We start from the raw sequence: 12422 nt of genomic DNA on the forward strand, positions 1-12422 counted from the left end.
AAACACAGCCCGTCCCACGGGGCGTATTCACAGTCTGCAGTTCAATAAAGACTGTGTGCTTTCATTTATCCTCACAACCGCCGCTATGAGCTATTTATGCACAACCTGATTAGCTACTTCAGAAAATTCTAAATACAGCCTTGTTTAGAGTGGACATTTCCTTGCTCATACAGTGTGATGGTCAAACTCCTTTTTCTTCTTTAAAGTGTTTCCAATAAAGGGTGTTCGATGCCCTGCCCACATAAACAGCACAAAACTGGAACAGAATTTTGTTATTTGCAAGTAGTAGCCTAGTTTTTTTTGTTTTTTGTTTTTGTTTGTATGTTTGTTTGAGATAGTATCTTACTGTGGAGCCCCAGCTGGCCTGGAACCCACTCCCCAAGTGCTGGGATCAAAGGCATGCCCCAATGTGCCCAGTCTTACCTTGCTTGGTAAACTTACGCTGTAAGGAATTGCAGTACTTTGCTGTAAGTCTTGGTGGAACAAGACACACAGCTTGTTTGGACAAAACAATGAGGAAAGGGGTTGTGGGTGTGACTCAGTGATGGACCACTTTCTAGCATGCCGGTGGCCCAAGGTTTGAGTCTCAGTACAGCTGGAGGGAGGGAGGGTTATCAACCATTTTTAGGATTGTGCAAAGGACCCAGCAGTCCTTCGGCTGCTGAGACCCCAGTGAAAAAACCAAGCTGATTGGCATCAAGTTGCTCAGCAGTGTACTACCTGGGAGAAGTCAACTTTACTAGTAGATCCTTCTGCTCATTTGAGAGCTTCCTGAGAAAGCAAAATTAGAATCCTGTTTAGCTTCCCAGCTGATCTAAACGATAGGATGAGCTAATAACATCCTATTAACAGGGCAATTCTGCCATCCACCTAGACATAGTGAATTTGTGCATACGTATGCTCCATTGTGAAGAAAAATAGGTAAGTATTTAATTAAATCAAGTATCAATTAGCCATTGACTCCCTAGTTCTGCTTAGCCATCCCAGAGCTAAGTTTTAATACTGGATGCAGCCTAAGCTGAGTTTTACGCAATTGCCCATACCAGCGTCTGTTGGGGGGTTTCTTTATTAGAGTTGGTTGTACAGTACCCACAGCTCCCATGTGCACATGTGCACATGTGCAGAGCTAGTCCCTACTGTTTATGGTACTGGCTGCTGGAAGTTGCTTTAGTAAATCAGCACAGTAAATACCCTGACACTAAGACATCAGTGGGCCGCTGGGCAGTTCCCAGAGCTTTCGGCTTACCTTTAGTTTCAGCAAGCTGTGACGACACGCTCGAACTGAGTTTACTGAGACAATAAAAATCTCTGTTTTCTCTACACACAGACTTCCAGTGTAGGCTAGGCTGACTTTGAACTCGGGTCTTGCTGCTTTTTCTCCTCAGGGCCGGGATTACATTCGTTCCAGAGACTATTTGTAAATTGGTAAATTTCTCACCTTTATTTATTTATTTTTTTTAATTTATTTATTATGTGTACAACATTCTGCTTCCCACACACCAGAAGAGGGCGCCAGATCTCATTACAGATGGTTGTGAGCCACCATGTGGTTGCTGGAAATTGAACTCAGGACCTCTGGAAGAGCAGTCAGTGCTCTTAACCTCTGAGCCATCTCTCCAGCTCCCCATTTATTTATTTATTTATTTATTTATTTATTTATTTATTTATTTATTTATTTTAGGCCAGGCTCTTATGTAGCCCAGGCTAGCCTCAAACTTGCTATGTATCAAAAGATGATTCCGTGTGAGTTTGAGGCCAGCCTAGTCTACAAGAACTAGTTGCAGGACAGCGAGGACTTGTTACACAGGGAAACCCTGTCTTGATAAACAAAAACAATAAACAAAAGATGACCGAGTACTTTTGATTCCTTTATCTGCCACTCAAATGCTGGGATTCAGGCGATTGCCACACCCAGTTCACTGGTTGCCGGGGATCAGACCCAGGGCTCTGTGCATGCTAGGCGAGCACTCTACCAGCTGAGCTGTGTCCCCGGCCTGGCTCTTGATTCTTTTCCTAGGAGTTGAATGTCACGGTGCAGCACAGTCATCCAGAAAAGCTCCTGTTCCTTTTGCCATTTTCCACTCGAGCTGGGCGGTGGTGGCGCACACCTTTAATCCCAGCACTCAGGAGGCAGAGGCAGGCGGATCTCTGTGAGTTCGAGGCCAGCCTGCTCTACAAAAGCTAGTTCCAGAACAGGCTCCAAAGCTACAGAGAAACCCTGTCTTGAAAAAGAAGAAGAAGAAGAAGAGGAGGAGGAGGAGGAGGAGGAGAGAAGAAGAAAGAAGAAAGAAGAAGAGGAGGAGGAGGAGGAGGAGGAGGAGGAGAAGAAGAAGAAGAAGAAGAAGAAGAAGAAGAAGAAGAAGAAGAAGAAGAAGAAGAAGAAGAAGAAAGAAGAACCACCTTGATTTGGGCAAAACAGTTCTTTGATCATTTTTGCTACCTACCTGGTAAAACTCAATCTTTTTTTTTTTTTTTTTTTTTGAGACAGGGTGTTTTCTACATAGCCCTGGCTGTACTGGAACTCATCATGTAAACCAGGCAGACTGGCCTCCAACTCACAAGGAATGAGTAGCAGGTGAGGAGAAAGGGCTCCCAGGACAGAATAACTGGGTTCCGATTAATTGGAACAGAGAAGGGCAGAGCTGACCCGAGTTATCTGGGGACAAATCTGGGAAAAAGAATAAAAGCCAACCGGGCTGTAGGGAATCCCAGAGTCATCTCTAAGCTCTAGGTGCCCAACATTATTTGAAAAGATGTTTTCCTTGGATCACGGTCTCGAGTCTTGCGGCTGGAGTCTGTGCTGCAATGCCTCATTCAGCAGTGAGTGAGACAGTCTGGGCTGACCAGCTTAAGTAAGGAATGCAACTTTTTTGGCTTTTAATTGGGAACATTTTGCCTTTGAAGTAAAATGTTTTCAATTCTCTGCTTGTCTAAGAGGACAATTTCAGAACCCAAGGATCTAGGGATTTGAAATAATCCACCTGGGGTGGGAAAGAGAGAGGAGAGAGAGAGATGATTTCAGTCTAAAAGAAGTGTGTGTGTGCATTTAAAGCTGTAAGTAATGCCTTTTTGAAGTTGTGGAATTAAAAGAGGAACTCCCCAAAAGGATGGACACAAATAGAACAGTGCCCTTCTTAGGAAAATAAAGGATGTATTTTTAGTTTTATGTGTATGAATTTTGCCTGCCTGTTTGTCTGTGCACTGTGTGCATGCAATGCTCAAAAAGGCCAGAAGAGGGCATCAGATGTCCAGAATCATTAAAGATAGTTGTGAGTCATCTCTTGGTGTTGAGAATCCAGGTCCCCTGAGAGCCATCTCTTCAGCCCCTACAAAGATGTCTTCATGTTTAATGTTAACATTAAAAGGAAAGGATGGTCTCATTAAAAGGATGAAGTGGCCTCTCTAAGTGGCATCAATTTTCAGAAGCTTGACCACTTAACTTAGGTTGCAGACCAGCTTTGCACTTTGGGCACCAGGGATGTGGTTTTTCTTGAGCACGCTTCAAAATGCCATAAGGAGGATTGCGCCAGCCTCTCTGTTTAAAATCCACTTCAACACAACAGCGTTTCCAAGTTCCAGGCTTGAGGACTCAGGACAGCCCTCCAGGCAAGGAGGCAGGAAAGAGGCAGAGGGCTAGGGAGATGTCCTGGCTCTGCTGAGAAAGTGCCAACAGCTGGGGGCAGAGCATCCATGCCATCAGAACACTGAAGCCTTCTAAATGGCTCCCCTAGCTTCTGGGGTAGCCACTTGCAAAGTCAGGCGAGTCATTTTCAGCCAGGAGCGGGCGAGCGTTGGGCAGCCTCTCCATGACACACTTCCGCCACTTCTCAATTTTTACTTTTGAAATTGTTGACTTTCCAATGTCCTTAAATCTCTGGCCTGTGCCGCCTCCTAGTAGTCTGTAGTGTACAGTGTTTCCGATACTGTGACGATAAATGCTGTTTTTACCAACTGAGCTGTGTGAAAATGTGACGCACAGGAGGTGGGGGCTGGGGATTCAAACCAGGGTGTTGTGCGTGGAATCACATGGTATACTGCTGAGTGAGCTACACCCTCAGCCCTGGTTTCTTTTTCTGAACAAGTGTTTTTATTTTTATTTATTTTTCTCTTTTGTGTTTTTTTTTCCTGGTTTTTCAAAACAGGGTTTTTCTCTTTAGTTTTGGCTGTCCTGGAACTTGCTTTGTAGACCAGGCTGGCCTCGAACTCACTGAGATTGTCACCTGCCCTTGCCTCCCAAATGTTGGGATTAAAGATGTGTGTCACAACCGCCCAGCTAAGTGTTTTTATTTTTCCAGGCATTTTAGTATGATAATTGAGCCTAAGCCCTGTCAGTGTGTGAGACCCCTGCAGATTATTTAGCTGTACCAGGTGTTTGTCACACTCCCCTCAGTCCCCCGAGGCTTGGCCCCAGGTACGCTTGCTGTGATATGCCGGTGTCACTTGGTCTTGCATCCCCCCCTGCACCTGGGACATTGCCTTCACCTGTCCATTCCTCGGCTTATCCTGTTTCTTGGGTTTCCCTTTTCATAAGGTCCTTTGCTGGGTGTCCACCCCTGGCTTCCTGGTGCACACTGCGCAGCTGTAAACATGAGAAACGCGCTCTAGTCCCCAGTTAACAGTTTGGCTGCATACAGAACTCTGGGCTGGGACGCATCTCTCAGAGGCCGAAAGCATCGTTCTCAGTGTCGTTAGGAGTCCTATACCGGTTTGGTAATTTTTTTCTCTTTCAAAATGTTTAGGACCTCCTTTCCCTCAATGCTCTGAAAAAAAATCACTGTATGGAAGTTGAGTTTTTAATCCATTGTGCTGAATACTTTACATGACTGGTGTGTTTCACGTCATGACACACATCCTTCAGATACGGGGAAATCCTGAATTTTCACTTGCTCCCATCGCTTCTGCTTTCCTGGGGGCTCCCCATTTGTTCAATATTGGGCGATGGGGCAGAAAGCCTCTCTCTAGCTGTCTGTTTTGCTTTCCATCCCTTCCATCTCTGGCATTTGGATCTGTATCTCTAACCCTCCTGGGAGGTTTTCATTTCTGCTTTTATATTTTTCCTCAAGTCTTTTCCTCTCATCCCCAGATGTTTCTTGTTAAGAAAATGTATTCGAGACCTAGGATAGAACCAAACACGACTGGTAAAAAAACAAGAATTTTTTTAAAAAAAATCAATGAAATGATTCCCAATGATATTCTGTTCTAATCATAGATTGAGACCTAGCCCAGTGGTCATCAGAGAGGCATCAACTAGTAACTGATGGAACCACTAGGCAGACCTCAGGGAATCATGCAGAGGAGGGGAGTCAGAAGGGTTGTAGGGGTCAGAGGGGTCAAGGGCACCACAAGAAAACCCACAGACTAGACTAACCTGGGCTCATAGAGACTGAACAGACAACCAGAGAGCATGCACGGAACTGACCTAGGCCCTCTGCGTATGTTCCTGACACCCCACCCCTCCATCCCTTAAGTGTTCCACAGCTCACCAAAACAATGCCACCAGCTGGGGACAAAGTACCCTAAACACAAGCCTGTGGGGGACATTTAAGATTATATATTCTTCCCCCAGGTCTCCGTGTGCTCATGGACATCTCATAATGTAAGTAAAATTCAGTACAATATCAAAAGTCCCCACAGTTTTGAATCCCAACACTCTCCAAGAGTCCAAAGTATCTTCTGATATTCATGAAGAACTCCGTGTAAGCCCTTGTAATAATTCCCGTGACGGGTTGTGACAGAGTCTCACTGTGTAGTTCTGGCTGTCCTGGAACTCACTCTGAAGACCTGGCTTAACCTCGAACTCACAGAGATCTGCCTGCATCTGCCTCTAGAGTGTTGAGATCAAAGGCATGTGCCACCATGCCCAACAAGTTACCAAGTTCTCTTTTTAAAAATATGTATTTATTATGTATACAGTGTTCTTCCTGCATGTGTGCTTATACGCCAGAAGAGGGCACCAGGTCTCATTACAGATGGTTGTGATCCACCATGTGGTTGCTGGGAATTGAACTCAAGGACCTTTGGAAGAGCTGGCAACGCTCTTAACCTCTGAGCCATCTCTCCAGCCCCCAGGTTACAAACTTCTAATGTAAAGTGTAACAGGGTAAACGTTTCTATCCCAAAAGGGAATGGGATGATAGCAAGGAAAAACAACCTGAGCTGCCAAGGTGACGTGGCGTAAGCACTTGCCAAACCTCGTGACCTGAGCTTGATCTTCAGAACTCAGAGCAGAAGGAGAGAGCTGACCCCTGAAGCTGTCTCCTGACCTCCATATCCAAATGTGTACATCTGTGCATGTGTCTAGCCGTAAAGGGAAAGCCACAGTTGCTATGGAAATGATGATGCCTGGAACATGGGATGTCTGCTGAGGAAAGTTGTTGGCAGCCAGTAGGGTCAGCCCTAGAGATGGCCGGCCCCCGTGTGTGCCACAGGAGACGGGCCTGCAGATACAGGGATCCTAAAGGACCTGGAGCTCATACGGCTGTAGGGTTTCCCATCTGTCTTACTGGGTTTGGGTGTGTCCTCCCATGCCCACATTTTTCTTGGCATTCTGCTCCTCGGTGCTTCCCCCAGGATGGCCCATTAACCTCTGCTTACAGCTTTCTGGGCTTCTTTATCCTTCAGCTCCTGACTCTTCCACAAAGCAGTCCTGAAGGCTGATGAAAGCCATGGTCAGACTTAGGACACAACAACCCCACTCGCAGCGCCGATTCTCTGGATTAGACGGCTTTCTCAGTTTAGGATCAAGTACCCGACAAAAGCTGCTTAATGGGAGAGGGTTTTGGCTCGTGGTTTCAGTCTAACACAGTGAAGAAGGCACTGCGGAGGGAACAGATCCGTCTATGGTGGGACTTGGGGAGCGGAAACAATGTAGCAGCTCTCCCAGGTCCTACTGGGCCAGTAAGCAAAACACTCAGGCCAGGCTAGAACCAGAAGAGGCTATAACCATCAAAGGCCCACCTCCAGGCTGGACCTCGCTTCTGCCAGGCAGGAGGCCTCACCTCCTAAGTGCTCCGTGGACTCCTAAAACGACATTCCATGCCTGCAGAGGTCAGACGAGGGTGTCACATGCCTTAGAAGTGGAACTTCAGGTGGCTTGTTAGCCTCCATGTAGGTGCTGGGAACCGAACCTGGGTCTTTTGCAAGAGCAGTGGGTACTCTTAACCACAGAGCTATCACTCTAGCTCCAGAGATGAACAAATTCTGCTCGTCCCAGATAGCGTGCCAACAACAGAGCAGAGGAACAATTCAGCTTGGTGAACCTATAAAAGTGTGGGTGACCCCCAAACAGCTGCATTATTAAACAGCTGCACAGGGGATAATCTAAAAACTGCATAGATGGGAGTTCCCCGACTCAGCTAGCCTTCCACCTCCTAATAGCACTTCCCCAGACCACACACAGCCAGGCTGTAGTATAGCTGGGTCTGTGTACTGGGTCTGTGCACCCTGTAACTCCAGCACTGGAGGTGAAGGCGAAGGATACTCATGAGTCCTTGTGGCTCACTGGCCAGCTAATGTAGACAAACAACTCCAGGTTCAGGGAGAGACCCTTTCCTTTCTCTTCTCCTTTCTTTCTTCCTTCATTCTCTTTCTTTCTTTTTCTTTTCTTTTTTTATGGAGTTTTTTTTTAAGATTTGTTTATTTAGTTATGTATACAACATTCTGCCTGCATTTATGCTTGCACACAGAAGAGGGCACCAGATCTCATTACAGACGGCTGTGAGCCACCATGTGGTTGCTGAGAATTGAACTCGGGACCTCTGGAAGAGCAGCCAGTGCTCTTAACCATTGAGCCATCTCTCCAGCCCCTTCTTTTCTTTTTTTGAGACATGTTTTTTCTATGTAGCCCTGCCTGTCATAGAATTCACTCTGTAGATCATGCTGGACTTGAACTCAGAGATCTGTCTGCCTCTGCCTCCTGGGTGCTGAGATTAAAGGAGTTGCTACCTCCACCTGGCTGAGAGACGATTTCTCCAAAAATTAGGTGGAGGGTCTAGAGTGATGACTTGGTACTCAAAAGCACTTGCTGCTCTTGCAGAGGACCTGAGTTCTGTTTCTAGAACCTACTTGGCAACCCACAATTGTAACTCCAGCTCCAGGGGATCTGATACCTTCCTTTGGCCTCTGCAGGCATGTAAACAAATGTTGGGGACTGTGGACTCCCAGACCCTGAATTTCATGTAAACAACTTGCTTGCAGGTGCTCTGAGTAAAACAACTTGTTTTTCTGTGTTTGCAGCTGCTCTGAGCACGAGACAGGGGCGTGGTTTCTGGTGGCTGCAGCTGAAAGATCCCGAGAGCTGGGGCAAGGCCAGAGCTGGGGCATGCCCAGAGCACTATATAAGCTGCCCCTGAACACAATAAAGTTGGCATTCTTGTATCAAGAATGACCCGTGTTCCTGTATCTCGTCTGTGTGCGTATGTGCTTAAATCTCAAGGTCCTTGCCTGAGACTCATGAACAGTCCCATAGTGCAGGCAGTACACTGCAGGCATAGTACCATAGTACACATAGTACAGGCACTACAGGACAGCAGAACACACAATATCATGGAGGTTACAGGTGGAGGCTCCCAGTGAGATCAGGAACTAGGGAGATACTGAGAGATTGCCCTCGGGAATGGTGAGGGTGGATTGAAGATGGGTAGGTGTCTATGTGTGTTTTCATCCCCAGACTCTTGCGTGATAGTGGTTCCAGGTGGTGCAGGTGCCACACAGCAGGAGGTACCGCTGAGGTCAGTGACTAGATGTTCTCTGAGGGATGCCCTCCTGAAGGCTGGCCAGCAGGGAAGTAATAAAGAGGAGGTGAGAGGGTGAATTGAGGGCCTCAAAAAGAATGGAAGATTTAATCCCAGCACTCGGGAGGCAGAGGCAGGCGGATCTCTGTGAGTTCGAGGCCAGCCTGGTCTACAGAGCAAGAATCAGGACAGGCTCCAAAGCCACAGAGAAACCCTGCCTTGAAAAACAAAAACAAAAACAAAAACAAAAAACAAACAAACAAACAAAAAAAAGAATGGAAGAAAAAGTCAGTTTTTAAAGGGACAGAGTACAGACAGTCAGATTAAAAGGAGTAAAAAAATAATAAGCCACGAAAGGATGGAATGTGCACAGAGAATTTGGATCATGTATATTGTGTTTTTTTTTTTTTTTTAACTAGAGAGACATTTGATTCTGGGAACTTCTAAGAAAGGTATCTTGACTTTAAAATACAGGTCTAAGGACTTGTTGCTTTGGAAAAGAGGTTCTGCTTTTGTTTCTACAGAGGATGAGAACCTGTGGATTTCTTCTAGACTAATGTGGTTTGATGCACCAAGACCCCCTGAAGGTCATCGTGAAAAACCCCCAAAGAAACTTCACCCAATAAACAGCAGGAAGTAGTCTGGAGAGAGAATAACGTCCAAATTCCCAAAATTGTTTACTAGAGGTTGTGGGGCCGAGGGGGATGCTGCGGCAGTGTCAGGAACATTGGCAACCACAGCAACAAGTGCTGGAGCTGAGGCGTGCTGGAGCTGAGGCGTGCTGGAGCTGAGGCAAGCTGGAGCAGCCAGACCCCGCTGGGCTGCCTGTCTGCATGTGGCATATGGAGAAGGTGGCGGTGGAGTGAGAGGAAGGCAGTGATGCAGCTCGGTCTGGAGTCCTTTTCTGTCCGTGTCCGTGTTTAAATCTCCAGCTGAGTTCTAGGCTCGCATCCTGTCCAGTAGTGCAGGTGCTACAAGCAATAGAGGCAAAACATCCACACATAGGGACTGGAGAGATGGCTCAGTAGTTAAGAATATTTGTTACTCTTTCAGAAGACCAGAGTTCAGGTCCCAGCATCCACACGTCAGCTCACGACTGTCTGTAACTCCAGCTCCAGGGTGTCTTGACACCCTCGTCTGGCCTCTTCAAGCCCTGAGCTCATGTGGTGTACAGACATGCACACTTACCTATAATAAAATTTTGAAAAAAAAAGTTAGGACCAGGCAGTGGTGGTGCACACCTTTAATCCCAGCACTCGGGAGGCAGAGGCAGGTAGATCTCTGTGAGTTCGAGGCCAGCCTGGTCTACAGAGCGAGTTCCAGGACAGCTAGGGCTGTTACACAGAGAAACCCTGTCTTGACAAACAAAACAAGTTAGAAAGTCAAGTACCCCAGCCACACTGTGCTGAGAATCTCAGGCCCACCCCACCCAGTGAGCGCTTCCGCTGGACCTTTGGGAGATCTAGTGTTGGCCACAGCTTAACCATAACTATCAACCGGGGTGTTAGTCTCCCATCAGGCTACCGCAGGGCTGTCCACAGCAGAGATGAGGACTGTAAAGGCATCCTGTGGGCTGGCAGCATATGCAGAGACAAGCATCCTATTGCGTTCCCTTCCTCCGGTTCTGTTTTCCTGTCTGCTGGCAGATTGGTCACAGGCCTGTGTGCAGATGACATACAAATGCCAAAGACCAAAGTCATAGTATCGTTCCCACACCAAAAGAACCGAGGGCTCCACGCAGTCTTGTTTGTTAGTTCATTTGTTTTCTTTTGGAAAGGCTGGAGGATATGCCATCTCTGCACCAAGTCACCCCCCCCCCCCTATTTTGGAGTTCTGGGACCAATTAGGCAAGCTGTCTGTGTCTTGGTTTCTGTTGATGGAGTGAGGATGCTGGGGTTCTGATGAGGGCTGCCATCTGTCAGAAGGCTCGTCTCTTGGGAACTAAGGCCAGGGCTCTTAGTGAGGGAAAGCCAACAGGCTTCAGTCTAGACAGCAAGGGTCACCTTGGCCATCACTGTGGCCTGCCAGGAGTAATGTCTGGCCAATGTCAGGAAGGCAGGGCAGTCTTGCTGAAGACAGGGGCGTAAGCCTTGACTGCTTCCCACGAGTGGAAATCGGTTACTACCTTCCAGGTGACAGATGATCTCTGGGGTGGGACCCGGGGCTTCTGTGGGAAGCAGTCATGATCCTCTGGCACCTCTTCTCTCTCCTATTCGTAGGGTACCTGGTCCCAGGATCCCACTAGACCAGACAGATTCCTCCCCTCTGCTTGTCCCAGGATCTCCTGTGTGCCCATCAGATGCTCAGGACATCACTGAACAGATCCCATCAAGGTTTTGAGTTGGCCCAGCAATGTGGAAAGCCGGCCGTTCATACACATAAAGATGAGGCACAGAAGGCCTGGGGAGGTCCCAGCTGAACGCCCTGCTGGCTGGCTTCATGGTAACTCAGGGCAGCACCGTCTTGCTTGCCCAGCCTCAGAAACAGGGTAGGTTTTTTTTGAGGGGGAGGGAACTTTTCGAGACAGGGTGTCTCTATGTAGCCCTGGCTGTTCTGGAACTCACTCTGTAGAGCAGTCTGGCCTTGAATTTAGAGCTCTGCCTGCCTCTGCCTCTTGAGTGCTGGGATTAAAGATGTGTGCCGTCACCGGCTGGCCAGGGCAGTTTTTCTTTGTTTTTTCTTTGTTTGTTTTTTTTTGTGTGTGTGTTTTGTTGTTGTTTTGTTTTTCCAACTCTGGTGTTCCACTCCAGGTTATAGGGGCCACCACCAGGCTACACAAACAAATTTTCTTAGGCTGGCTTTTCCCTCCAGGTGAATAGGGTTGTGCCTGTAAGGCAGATGGGTGGGTAGCTCTCCTCTCAGACGGTTCTAAGAAGTCAAGATCTGGGTGACAAAAGATTGGGACATCCACTCAAGGCAGGAGAGCATTAGTTGCAGCCTGGAGCCTTCCAGAAACAGGGGCGTGGCCGGAGGGCAGGCGAGCTCTGGAGGGAGGCGGAGGCGCAGACAACATTGTCTAATAATCTCCTCGGAGGTGGGTATGGACCGGGAGCCGGGAACTACGTGGGAGAGGTACTTTGGGAACCCCGGACATGGGATCTGTCTGGTGACCTAAGGCTGCGGGCGTGGCTCCCTCCTGCAGACTCAGGGACACGGGAGATGGCCGAGCGCTGCTGGTAAGGGAGCCGGAGGTGGCTACTTGAGGACCGGGTGGGGACATTTCCCCGGCCCATGCCCCGCATGGTCAGGACGGCCAGCTGGGGGCGCCCGGGCTCTCACACCCACGGGCGGGAACTCCAGTGTGCCGGGCCCTCGGCGGCGGTGGCGGCAGGTGAGCGCGAACGCGGGCTGGGACGTCAGGGGATTCGGGCGACTGGCGTGGCTGTAGGGGTCCTCGCCTGGGTTCCCGCGGGACAAACGCAAAGGTGGCCACGGGTGGCTTTGCCAGCCCTTCTCCGGCCGGGGCGCGGGATCCAGGCAGGCCGCCTCCGCCCCGCGCTTCCCCTCAGAAGCTTCCTTCCCGGTCTGGGGGAGACGGGGAAGGCACGAGGCTCTGGATCACCCGGGCGCCGGTACCCGCACATCCCTCCCTCGCTTGGATAGCTGTGGGCGCTTGGTGACGGGGAGGGTCTGATGTGTCCCTGGGGGCTAGCCAGGGGTCTAGGTGGTCTGCTTAGAGTGACTAGGGGA

At 48.7% G+C, this 12422-nt stretch overlaps 1 protein-coding gene across 1 annotated transcript in view; it reads left to right on the forward strand.

Moving 5' to 3' along the window:
* The first annotated feature begins 12017 nt into the window (after positions 1 to 12017).
* Positions 12018 to 12422, forward strand: part of Adcy7 (adenylate cyclase 7) — a 55222-nt gene continuing 54817 nt past the window's right edge. The window contains exon 1 of the mRNA XM_075976820.1: positions 12018 to 12063. The gene's annotated coding sequence lies outside the window, so the exon portion shown is untranslated. The remainder of the gene's footprint in view (positions 12064 to 12422) is intronic.

Source organism: Microtus pennsylvanicus, chromosome 6 (assembly GCF_037038515.1).
Source record: "Microtus pennsylvanicus isolate mMicPen1 chromosome 6, mMicPen1.hap1, whole genome shotgun sequence".
Taxonomy (NCBI): domain Eukaryota; kingdom Metazoa; phylum Chordata; class Mammalia; order Rodentia; family Cricetidae; genus Microtus; species Microtus pennsylvanicus.